This window comes from Delphinapterus leucas, chromosome 13 (genome assembly GCF_059928025.1).
Source record: "Delphinapterus leucas isolate spDelLeu-1000000601 "Yukka" chromosome 13, BTC_Dleu_Yukka2, whole genome shotgun sequence".
In the NCBI taxonomy this organism is placed as follows: domain Eukaryota; kingdom Metazoa; phylum Chordata; class Mammalia; order Artiodactyla; family Monodontidae; genus Delphinapterus; species Delphinapterus leucas.
In genome coordinates this window covers 66,782,912-66,793,678 of record NC_143141.1, presented here as the reverse complement: position 1 = coordinate 66,793,678, position 10,767 = coordinate 66,782,912, and the positions used below count along the sequence as shown (strand labels likewise).

General features: G+C 38.2%; 1 pseudogene; it reads left to right on the top strand.

The window, feature by feature from the left end:
* Positions 1 to 2,022: 2,022 nt before the first annotated feature.
* LOC149747779 (metal regulatory transcription factor 1 pseudogene) lies at positions 2,023 to 9,449 on the top strand (annotated as a pseudogene).
* The last annotated feature ends 1,318 nt before the right edge of the window (positions 9,450 to 10,767 follow it).

Sequence of the window (10,767 nt, the reverse complement as noted above, 5' to 3'; positions counted from 1 at the left end):
TCTGAACGAGGTTTTGGGGTGAGGTTAAATTGTGGAACCATTTATGGAAGATCAACTCGTGGGAATACAAAAAGAGGAAAGTTGGGTAACCTAGGCATGCAGTACTATGGAAAATCCACTAAGGCAGAAGGGAAATGAATGGATAAAGGCATTTTTGATTACTTTCTGTCAGGAAGTTGGCTAGAACCACAGTGAAGGAATAGGGAGTTTGAATGAAGTAATTCAGACATAGATAATGATTTTTGAGGGGTTTTAATGGCAATAGGAGTCTATCGCACACTTTTAAGAAAAAGGCATATGCTTTAACTCATACAATCACTTTTATTGGCATAACAAAATGGCAATATTGGGCTTCCCTGGTGGTGCAGTGGTTGAGAGTCTGCCTGCCGATGCAGGGGACACGGGTTCGTGCCCCGGTCCGGGAAGATCCCACATGCCGTGGAGCGGCTGGGCCCGTGAGCCATGGCCGCTGAGCCGGCGCGTCTGGAGCCTGTGCTCCGCAACGGGAGAGGCCACAACAGTGAGAGGCCCAAGTACCGCAAAAAAAAAAAAAAATGCATTATTGTAATCAATAAGAGTTTCAAACATTTCCTACATTTTTCCAATATGTAACGTAAAGGCAAATGTAGAAAGGACAAAAGAAAACAGCTGTGTATGGCTCGATTTCAATTTATTTATTTGATTAGTATCTCTAACTTAAGTTCACACTAAAATAGAGGAGAAAATTCTTCTCTATGCATAAAAATATATCTCATTGTAAAGGTTAATAACTTAGAAACTATGACAGCAATTTTCTTCAGTACTGGCTTGATGTTAAATGGAAGAATATTCCACTACTGCTAACTTTGAATTTTATCACTATAGCCAACTGAATGCTATTGAGCTAAATAAAAGGGCCCTGGCAAATTTCTGTAATGAGAATTTTCTTATTCATATTACTTACACTTGGATGAAGTAATTTTCCTCTTTTTACCAATAAAAAAGATAACATTTGTGGAAGTTTCTTTTGAGAGGTCATTTGCAGACATAAACACTTTTTTGAAAGATAAGAAAGAATGGCTTTTCTGTTTCTAGAGATTCTCATGTTTCAATAGACATTAAAACATTCACAGAAATTATGCCAGCAATGTCAACTTTGAAATACCTCCAACATTGTCAACTATGTTAAGATATGGGGATTGAATAGAATAAATAACATTGTTCTGAAAGAGTCTGGAGTAGGATTAGAATAAACTTTTTAAATGAATATGCTTGGTTTCAGTTTCAACTATTTTTAAGCTTGAGCAACACTTTTTTTTCAACAAACACATGGTTCTTTAAAATCCCCAGAGATCCAACCTGCACTATTTTAAAACATTTGCCCACTTCTTTGCCCACTGTTTCACTTTTTAAAAGAAAATCATAATTACGTTGGAGTGTTGATTACGAAAAGTATTGATTAACAGCATTGCAAGATATTTCAAAAGACTATCAGATCTAATATTCACCTTCTAGGGAAGATTTTTAAATGGGTTGTTATACTTGGAATGGACAGGTATAATACCCAGAACTGATCATCATGCCATCCTCATTAAAGCCCGCCCAAAGTTACCAACAGAGAACCCAAGGGGTGACCTGCATGTGATTCCACAGATCTAACCGTGGTATCAAGATCTGGCTCATGGCAGTTAAGTAGCTTAAGTTCATCACCGCAGTTTTCATCAGCCAGCCCTCCACACAGTCACCCCTAATGAAACACAATCTCCAAGCAAATACCAAGTGCTTGTGGAAATACAACCTCAAAAAATGTTCCTTAGCCTTCTGTTTCAACTAGAATGCTACCTATAAGCTTCCTCTATATAGAAATTCTGAAGTTTCTGGAGATTATATGTACATGTAAAGATATATATATATATATATATATATATATGTATATATGTGTATATATATATAGTTATATATAGTATGTTATTATGTATAACATATACATATATATAATCTTAAACACTTTTCTTATAATATATAATACATTCACTTCTGGTTATCATCTCCAAAGATTGAAAACACTGTCCAGGTAGATTATACATGTTTACAAGTAACATGTGACCCTTATAAGCAACCCCAATTCATGCCCACTTCCTCAAGCAGGTTAAGTCATCATACTTCTGTCAGTTTACACATAGAGGTCTTATTAACTAAATCTTTAATCCATTCAGTTTCTCTTTTCTAGACCTTATTTTATTTTCCCCTTCCATCAGATTTTGTGGCACCATTTTCCTTACTTTCTTAACTTTTCTAGTTATTGTTTAGTTTCTGGGTTATTTTTTTGAACTTGTGTCCTAAGCCCTCTGCTCTTTTGCATCCACAACTTCCCAAACAACCCTATCCACTCTTCGACTACTACGTGTTTGCTGGTGAATAGTAGTCCTATCTCTTTTGTAATCCAGATCTATATCTCCAACAGCCTACCAGATATCTCCTATCATGTTTCATATATGCAAAATGGATATAATTAAATCAATCAATCCAACAGAATACAATAACAAATCTAGCCCCTTCAACGTGTTTAGTTTTTAAAGTGACATCATGACAAGATTTAGTCACCGAAGGCAAATTTGTATTTATTTCCTTAACAGCACTATCCTCTACTTTGCCCCTTCTAATAGGTCATCAAATCTTGTTGATCTCTACAGCTTTGGTCTCTTTAATCATGTGTGTTTTATACATTTCCTCTGCCCCTTATTTAGTCTAGACTCCTATAATTTCTCATATGACATAAGGAAAATAACCTCCTATATCACTTGGTTGTAATCATATTCTCACATCCTTACCATAGAGATACACACATTGCTTAGATAGTGAATCATGTTAGTAACAGATGTGGTGGTAAAAAATGTGCTGTCTGTGCTAAAATAACCTATATACCATGTAATTTTTAATAAACTATTTGTTTTTAAGTGGCTCAGATATCTACATTGCAGGAAATATTTAATGTAAGGTTAAGATGAAAGGAAAAATGTATGGTAAATTTCAATAGATTAACAGGTGCTAGATGGTCTGGGAGATCATAGGCATCAGGGGTAAGGATGGTTACCAGTTCTGCTATATGCATTATCCAAAGTCACAAACACAAGAGAATCATTTCCTCTTTTAAAAATAATCTTGGGCTTCCATCTTTGACAGACTTGTCACATATAAAACTTGAATTGGAGTAATAAAAATCCTGTACCTTTTTGAGTTTAAATAACTCAGTTGGATCAACACTTCATGTCTAGAATGGCAGACTAAATTAAATTCAGTTGTAAGGGGAATGAAAAAAGATTGCAAAGGTAATGGCAATATACTACCCCATCAATACAAGGACAGGAAAGTCAAGAAGGTGAAATGGTGGAGAAAAGTCCTCTTGAAGGAAATGAAATTAGAAAAGAGATTTCTTTGGACTAATTGCCTATCTACTGTATGGTAAGTAATGTAAGCCATTTGAAATAAAATTCACTTTAAAAAAAGAAAGTTTTGGTGCCGCTGGGAAGGGGAGAAGCTGCTGCCGCCGCCGCCATTGCCGGGAGCCGCGGAGACAGGTCACTACCTTTCCATTTCTCACAATTGGGCTGAGCACGACTGAACCATGGGGGAACACAGTCCAGATGACAGCATCAGCTACTTTGAGGTAGAGGAAGATGAGCTGACCCCTGATGACAAGATGCTCAGGTTTGTGTATAAGAACGGACTGGTGCCTTCCTCATCTGGAACTGTTTATGATAGGACAACTGTTCTTATCGAGCAGGATCCTGGCACTTTGAAAGATGAAGATGACGACGGACAGTACAGAGAACACTTGCCTTTTCTAGTAGGGGGTGAAGAGGGCTTTCATCTAATAGATCATGAAGCAATGTCCCAGGTTTATGTGCAACACATTATCTCACCAGATCAGATTCATTTAACAATAAACCCTGGTTCCACGCCCATGCCAAGAAATATTGAAGGTGCAGCCCTCACAACTGCAGTCGGAATGTCCAGAAACGAAACATAACGAAGTAAAGCGGTACCAGTGCACCTTTGAGGGCTGTCCCCACACCTACAGCACAGCAGGCAACCTGAGCACCCACCAGAAGACCCACCGGGGAGAGTACACCTTTGTCAGTAATCAGGAGGCCTGCGGCAAGGCCTTCCTCACCTCCTACAGCCTCAGGATCCACGTGCGGTGCACACAAAGGAGAAGCCGTTTGAGTGCAAAGTGCAGGGCCGTGAGAAGGCGTTCAACACGCTGTACAGGCTGAAAACACATCAGAGGCTTCACACAGGGAAGACGTTTAACTGTGAATCTGAAGGCTGCAGCAAGTACTTCACCACGTTCAGTGATCTGAGGAAGCACATTCGAACCCAGACAGGAGAAAAGCCATTTCGGTGTGATCGTGATGGCTGTGGAAAAGCATTTGCAGCAAGCCACCACCTCAAAACTCACGTCCGTACACATACTGGTGAAAGACCCTTTGTCTGCCCCAGTAATGGCTGTGAGAAAACTTTCAGCACTCAGTGCAGTCTCAAAAGTCACATGAAAGGTCACAATAACAAAGGAAATTCATACAGTGCACTTCTAAATCACAATGGATCCGAGGATACAAATCACTCACTCTGAGGAATTTAAGCCTTCTGTCCACAGATTCCGAATTTCAAGAACATTCCAATACAGGCCAGAATGCTCACTTTCAGCACACTTTCACCAGCCATCATTTTTGAACCAATGTTCCGGAAGTCAGCTGACCCAGCAATCCAGGAAGATCCTCAACAGACAGCCTGGCATATCCGAGCCACCCCGGTCTCTACTACCAGCCTCAGCACCGTCTACTCCTCTGCCTGCTCCCTCCCTAGGAACTGGCTCCCAGCAAGCTGCATTTGGCAACCCACCTGCTCTCTTACAACCTCCAGAAGTGCCTGTTCCCCACAGCACACAGTTTTCTGCTAATCATCAAGAGTTTCTTCCGCACCCTCAGGCACCGCAGCCCATTGTGCCGGGACTTTCTGTTGTCGCTGGGGCTTTGGCATCAGCAGTGGCAGTGGCGTCAGCCATGGCAGCACCGCCTCAACCACAGAGTACTACTGAGCCCCTGCTGGCCATGGTCCAGACTCTGCCCCTGGATGCCAACTCCGTCCTAACTAGTAATCCCACTATAACCATCACCCCGACTCTGAGCACGGCTCTCCTGCAGCCCAGCCTTGTCACGGGAGAACAGAACTTACAGTGGATACTGAATGGTGCCACCAGCTCATACACCCAAGAACAAATTCAGCAAACATCTAAAGTTGAGAAGGTGTTTTTTACCACTGCAGTACCAGTAGCCAGTAGCACAGGGAGTGCTGTACAGCAGATTGGCCTCAGCGTCCCTGTGATCATCATCAAGCAAGAGGAGGCCTGTCAGTGTCAGTGTGCATGCCGGGACTCCGCCAAGGTGCAGGCAGCCAGCAGGAGGAAGGGCTGTCCTTCCCCTCCTGCTCCAGGAGGCTCCAGCCTCCTGATGAGCCCAGCCTGAAGCTACCACCGCAGACTTTTTCCCCGCCCCCGATCCCCCTGTCCTCCTCCACCACATCCTTTTCCTGTGAGCAAAGCAGACAAGCAGTGACTCCTTCATACCCTCAGACAGAAACGTTACATGCCATGGATACGTCAGAGTTTCTGTCCCTCCAGAACCTGGACATGCCGTCCAATCTGATTCCCACTGAAGCACTACTGCAGGTGGAGGAGGAGATGGGCCTGACCAGCAGCTTCTCCAAGTGAAAGACCCGGAGGTGCTCACCTCCAGGAACAGAGGCTGAGCAGGAGGCAGAAGGTGCGATGCCTACCATTGTGGGGTCAGCAGTTTGAAGGAGGAAGAAATCTACTGTTTGAAATCCTCACCTTTCAGACTCATTTTCTTGGTCACAAGACACCTATGGTCACATAATCTATGAAAAAGGAGGCCAGAATATAAAATGGAGCAAATATAGCCTCTTCAATAAGTGGTGCTGGAAAAACTGGACAGCTACATGTAAAAGAAAGTAATTAGAACACTTCCTAACACCATACACAAAAATAAACTCAAAATGGATTAAAGACCTAAATGTAAGGCCAGACTCTATAAAACTCTTAGAGAAAAACATGGGCAGGACTTGCTTTGACATAAATTACAGCAAGATCTTTTTTGACCCACTTTGTTGAGTAATGAGAAGAAAAACAAAAATACACAATGGGACCTAATGAAACTTAAAAGCTTTTACACAGCAAAGGAAACCATAAATGAGATTAAAATACAACCCTCAGAATGGGAGAAAGTATTTGCAAAGGAAGCAACTGACAAAGGATTAATCTCCAAAATATACAAATAGCTCATGCTACTCAATATCAAAAAAACAACCCAATCCAAAAAAGGGTGGAAGCCCTAAATAGACATTTCTCCAAAGAAGACATACAAATGGCCAACAAACACATGAAAAGATGCTCAATATCAGTAATTATTAGAGAAATGCAAATCAAAACTACAATGAGGTATCACCTCACACCAGTCAGAATGGACATCATCAAAAAAAACTACAAACAATAAATGCTGGAGAGGGTGTGGAGAAAAGGGAGCCCTCATGCATTGTTGGTGGGAATGTAAATTGATACAGCCACTATGGAGAACAGTATAGAAGTTCCTTAAAAAACTAATAACAGAACAATCCCATTACTGGGCATATACACAGAGAAAAGCATAATTCAAAAAGACACATGCACCCCAATGTTCATTGCAACAATATTTACAATAACTAGGACATGGAAGCAACCTAAATGCCCATCAACAGAGGAATGGATAAAGAAGATGCAGTATATATATACAGTGGAATATTACTCAGCCATAAAAAGGAACAAAACTGTCATACAGAATGAAGTAAGTCAGAAAGATAAAAACAAATATCGTATATTAACGCATATATGTAGAATCTAGACAAATGGTATAGATGATCTTATTTGCAAAGCAGAAATTGACACAGACATAGAGAACAAATGTATGCATACCAAGGGGGAAAGGGGAGGGGTGAGAGGAATTGAGAGATTGGGGTTGACATATATACACTATTGATACTATGTATAAAATATAATAGGTAACTAATGAGAACCTACTGTATAGCACAGGGAATTCTATTCAATGCTCTGTGGTGACCTAAATGGGAAGGAAATCCAAAGAAGAGGGGATATGTATATGTATAACTGATTCATTTTGCTGTACAGTAGAAACTAACACAACATTGTAAAGCAACTATATGCCAATAAAAACTAATTTTAAAAATTAGGAAGATATATGAAGTGATTTATTTATATCAAAGTTAGTGGAACAGAGAAAAACACAATTTAAAATGAAATAATCAGGGACTTCCCTGGTGGTCCAGTGGTTAAGACTTTGCCTTCCAATGCAGGGGGTGCAGGCTCAATCCCTGGTCGGGGAGCTAAGATCCCACATGCCTTGGGGCCAAAACACCAAAACATAAAACAGAAGCAATACTGTAACAAATTCAATAAAGACTTTAAAAATGGTCCACATCAAAAAATCTTAAAAAAAAAATGAAATAATCAATTTTCCAGCAAAGATATTTGATCATGGAATTGCCAGTTATATAACACCTTTAATGTTTAAGAATAATACATGTAAAGTCTGAGTTATAAACTGTGAGTAATATCACTGCCCAACTCAATCCAAAAAAAATAACAATATAACAGCATCCATAAATTCTTAAGTTTGTTACATACACACACACACACACATACACACACAGAGCAAACCACATACTTCCTTATGTACATAGGTAATTATATTTCATAACCATGAAACATAGATATATTAATTCAAATTTTTCCTTCTTTCTTATTTCATCTGTGACAACAACAAAACGAACAAGGCCAGGTAGAAAACAAGAATGACCATGAACTATGAGGGCAAGGGTATAATTCAACCAAATTCAAATATCTCTAACTCTGTAATAATAGAAATAGCACCTAGGTATACAACATATGAGCAACAGTCAATTTCATACCCTTCTACCTTGTTAAGTGGTATCAGATGTAGTCAACATTGGTGCTTCCAAAAGAGACAGAATATTTTTATTCACATTGGAAAAATAAGAAACACTCCCAAGAAGAGGCTATAACTCCTTATATGTTTACTGAGAACTTCATGTACTCTCTTGATATTTACTCATGCTGTAATCGCTACTAGGTCACAGATGACTGTGGTAAACTCAATCAGGCACTGAGAAACAATACTCTTACTTCAACTAAATGAGTGCAATAGTTTGTTCTTCCACTAGTAGATTGTTCTGGTCTCTTTCAAGTGTAGACCCCTCATCTCAGCACACACCCTTTTTTTTTTTTTTAATTAGGATCCCAAGTTCAATAAGTGTAAATAGTAGGTTACAAGATGTAAGGGCAGGATCACAAAAGAATAGTGTTCTCAGTCACATTGTCACCTGTTTAAAGAAACCAATTAAGCAACTGCCCTGATATTTCATTCTATCACTCTCTTTCTTTTTATATGTGTAACATGTATTCCATGTGCCAAGAGCTGTGATCAATGTTTCAGAAGTGTTATCTTCTTTTAATAATGACCCAATTCTTAAAATGTTTTCAGTGAGAAAACTGAGGCAGAGTGACATTAAGTAATTTGTCCAAGGTCACCTAACTCACAAGGGGTAGAGGTGGGATTTGAACTCCGACCATAGGACTTTAGAGCCCATACTCTTAACCACTACAAGGTACAGCCCCTTATATTAGTTTGGAAGAAATCTTTTAAAATAACTAATGATGTTTGATGCAAATGAGATTCCAGATCCAAAATTCATCATTCATGGAGTTGAAAGGAGATCTCCAAATTTATCCTAATCCCCCATACACACACCTGCTAAAGCCTAATATATCTGGCAAATATTTGGTACTCGTTATATATTTGCTGAATCAACAAATGAAAGAATACAGTATGAATATCCAAATCAACTCAGACAGGAAGATGTCATTATCTAAGGCTTATTATTTTTTGGAATAGTGGCTTTGACTCTATTTCAAGGTGATAGCACTATTTTTGACACTGCAATAGCTCAATCATTACGAATACTATAGGCACTGGGATGATTATAATTGGTCAGTTCAATGATATCCATTAGATTGGGAGTTGATCAGAAAGAGATAATATATAAACTTGGATAAAGCATTATATATTTTTAAAAGTTTCTTCCCAGCTTTATTGAGATATTATTTACATATAGCATATGTAAATTTAGGGGTACACTGTGATGATTAGATATATGTATATATTACAAAATGATTACCACAATAAGGTTAGTTAGTATCTCTATCCCATCACATAGGCATAATTGTTTTCGTATGTGGTGATAACATTTAAGATTTACTTTCAAGTATATAATACAGTATTAATAATTATAGATACTATTATATTGATGATTTTAGGTGTTGATCCAGTCTTTTTTTTTCATTTTTTATTAGTTATCTATTTTATACATATTAGTGTATATATGTCAATCCCAATCTCCCAATTCATCCCACCACCACCACCACCACCAAAGCATTATATATTTTTAAAGGAGAAAAAGAATGTTGACTGCAGGAAACATAAAATATAAATGAACATAAGTTGGACTTATGTTCTCCATAAGGAGGACTAAAAGTAGGTGCTGTAGGAGTACTTGTTGATTGATGTCTTGGATCAGTGAATTATAGCAAATTTAGATTTCTTTATATAACTGACACTTTTTAAATCATACCTAAGTAAACCAAATCCACTCTTGGAATAGTCTTCAGTTGTTTCATTGTGCCTTGTTTCATGATCAAATGTTCTTCTTAATTTCAGAAGGCAATATAATAAGCAATTATTTAAATACAAACTATGTGGTCAAAAGCTATTGACTGATGAGAGATCAGACTCAGGCAACATTAGGAGAATTAATGAAATTATAGTGAGTAAAGAGACAAATGCCAATGGGGGAGTAATCTATAATATCTGTACCTTCGGTAATGCCTGTGGAAAATTTCCAAGAGGGCTCCTCTAAGGAAAAAAGCTAATTATTTCAGATGTCTCCTCTGTAAAGTCACAGGTCTGTAATCTCTTGTCAAAATGTATAACTTTTAGAAAAGAGTAGAAAACAGCTATGGATGAGTGGGAAAGTGCCAGCTCCCAAGGAGAAAATGATTGGGCTCTAGATGACAGCCTGTCCTGGAGGAAGACAGAGGAACCCCATTGAGACAGAACAAACCATAGCAATTTCATCTTTAATATATTGGATAAAAAGTCCAGGGGAGAAAGCAATTGTTCATGATTTTCTCATTAATATACTATTTAAGAATGTCAGAAGCATCATGACTACTCATGGAAAGATTTTTCAAAATGAAAATCTTAATTATTACCCATAATATTATCTATTTAAATAATAATCAACACCTAAGCCCTGAAAAGTTGACCAATACCAGGAATATGAATAGTTGTATTTCTGTTTCAGTCAGAAAACAGAACAAAATAAAATACCAGTGAATCAATTTTTCCCTCCCCAATTTTTCATTTGCTATATTTGTCAAAAAATATTTAAAAGATAGCAGTTTAGAAAATAGAACAAAATTAAATCATTGAGTTTTTGTCTGTAAAGCATTTTAGGTAAACAATATTTTCAAAAGGTTCTATCATCTAATTTCCACCTGAAGGTTTTGAATCATACACAGTCCAGGAAGTCTGGCAGTAGAGGATAGCAGAACCATAGGAATTTGAGATATATTAG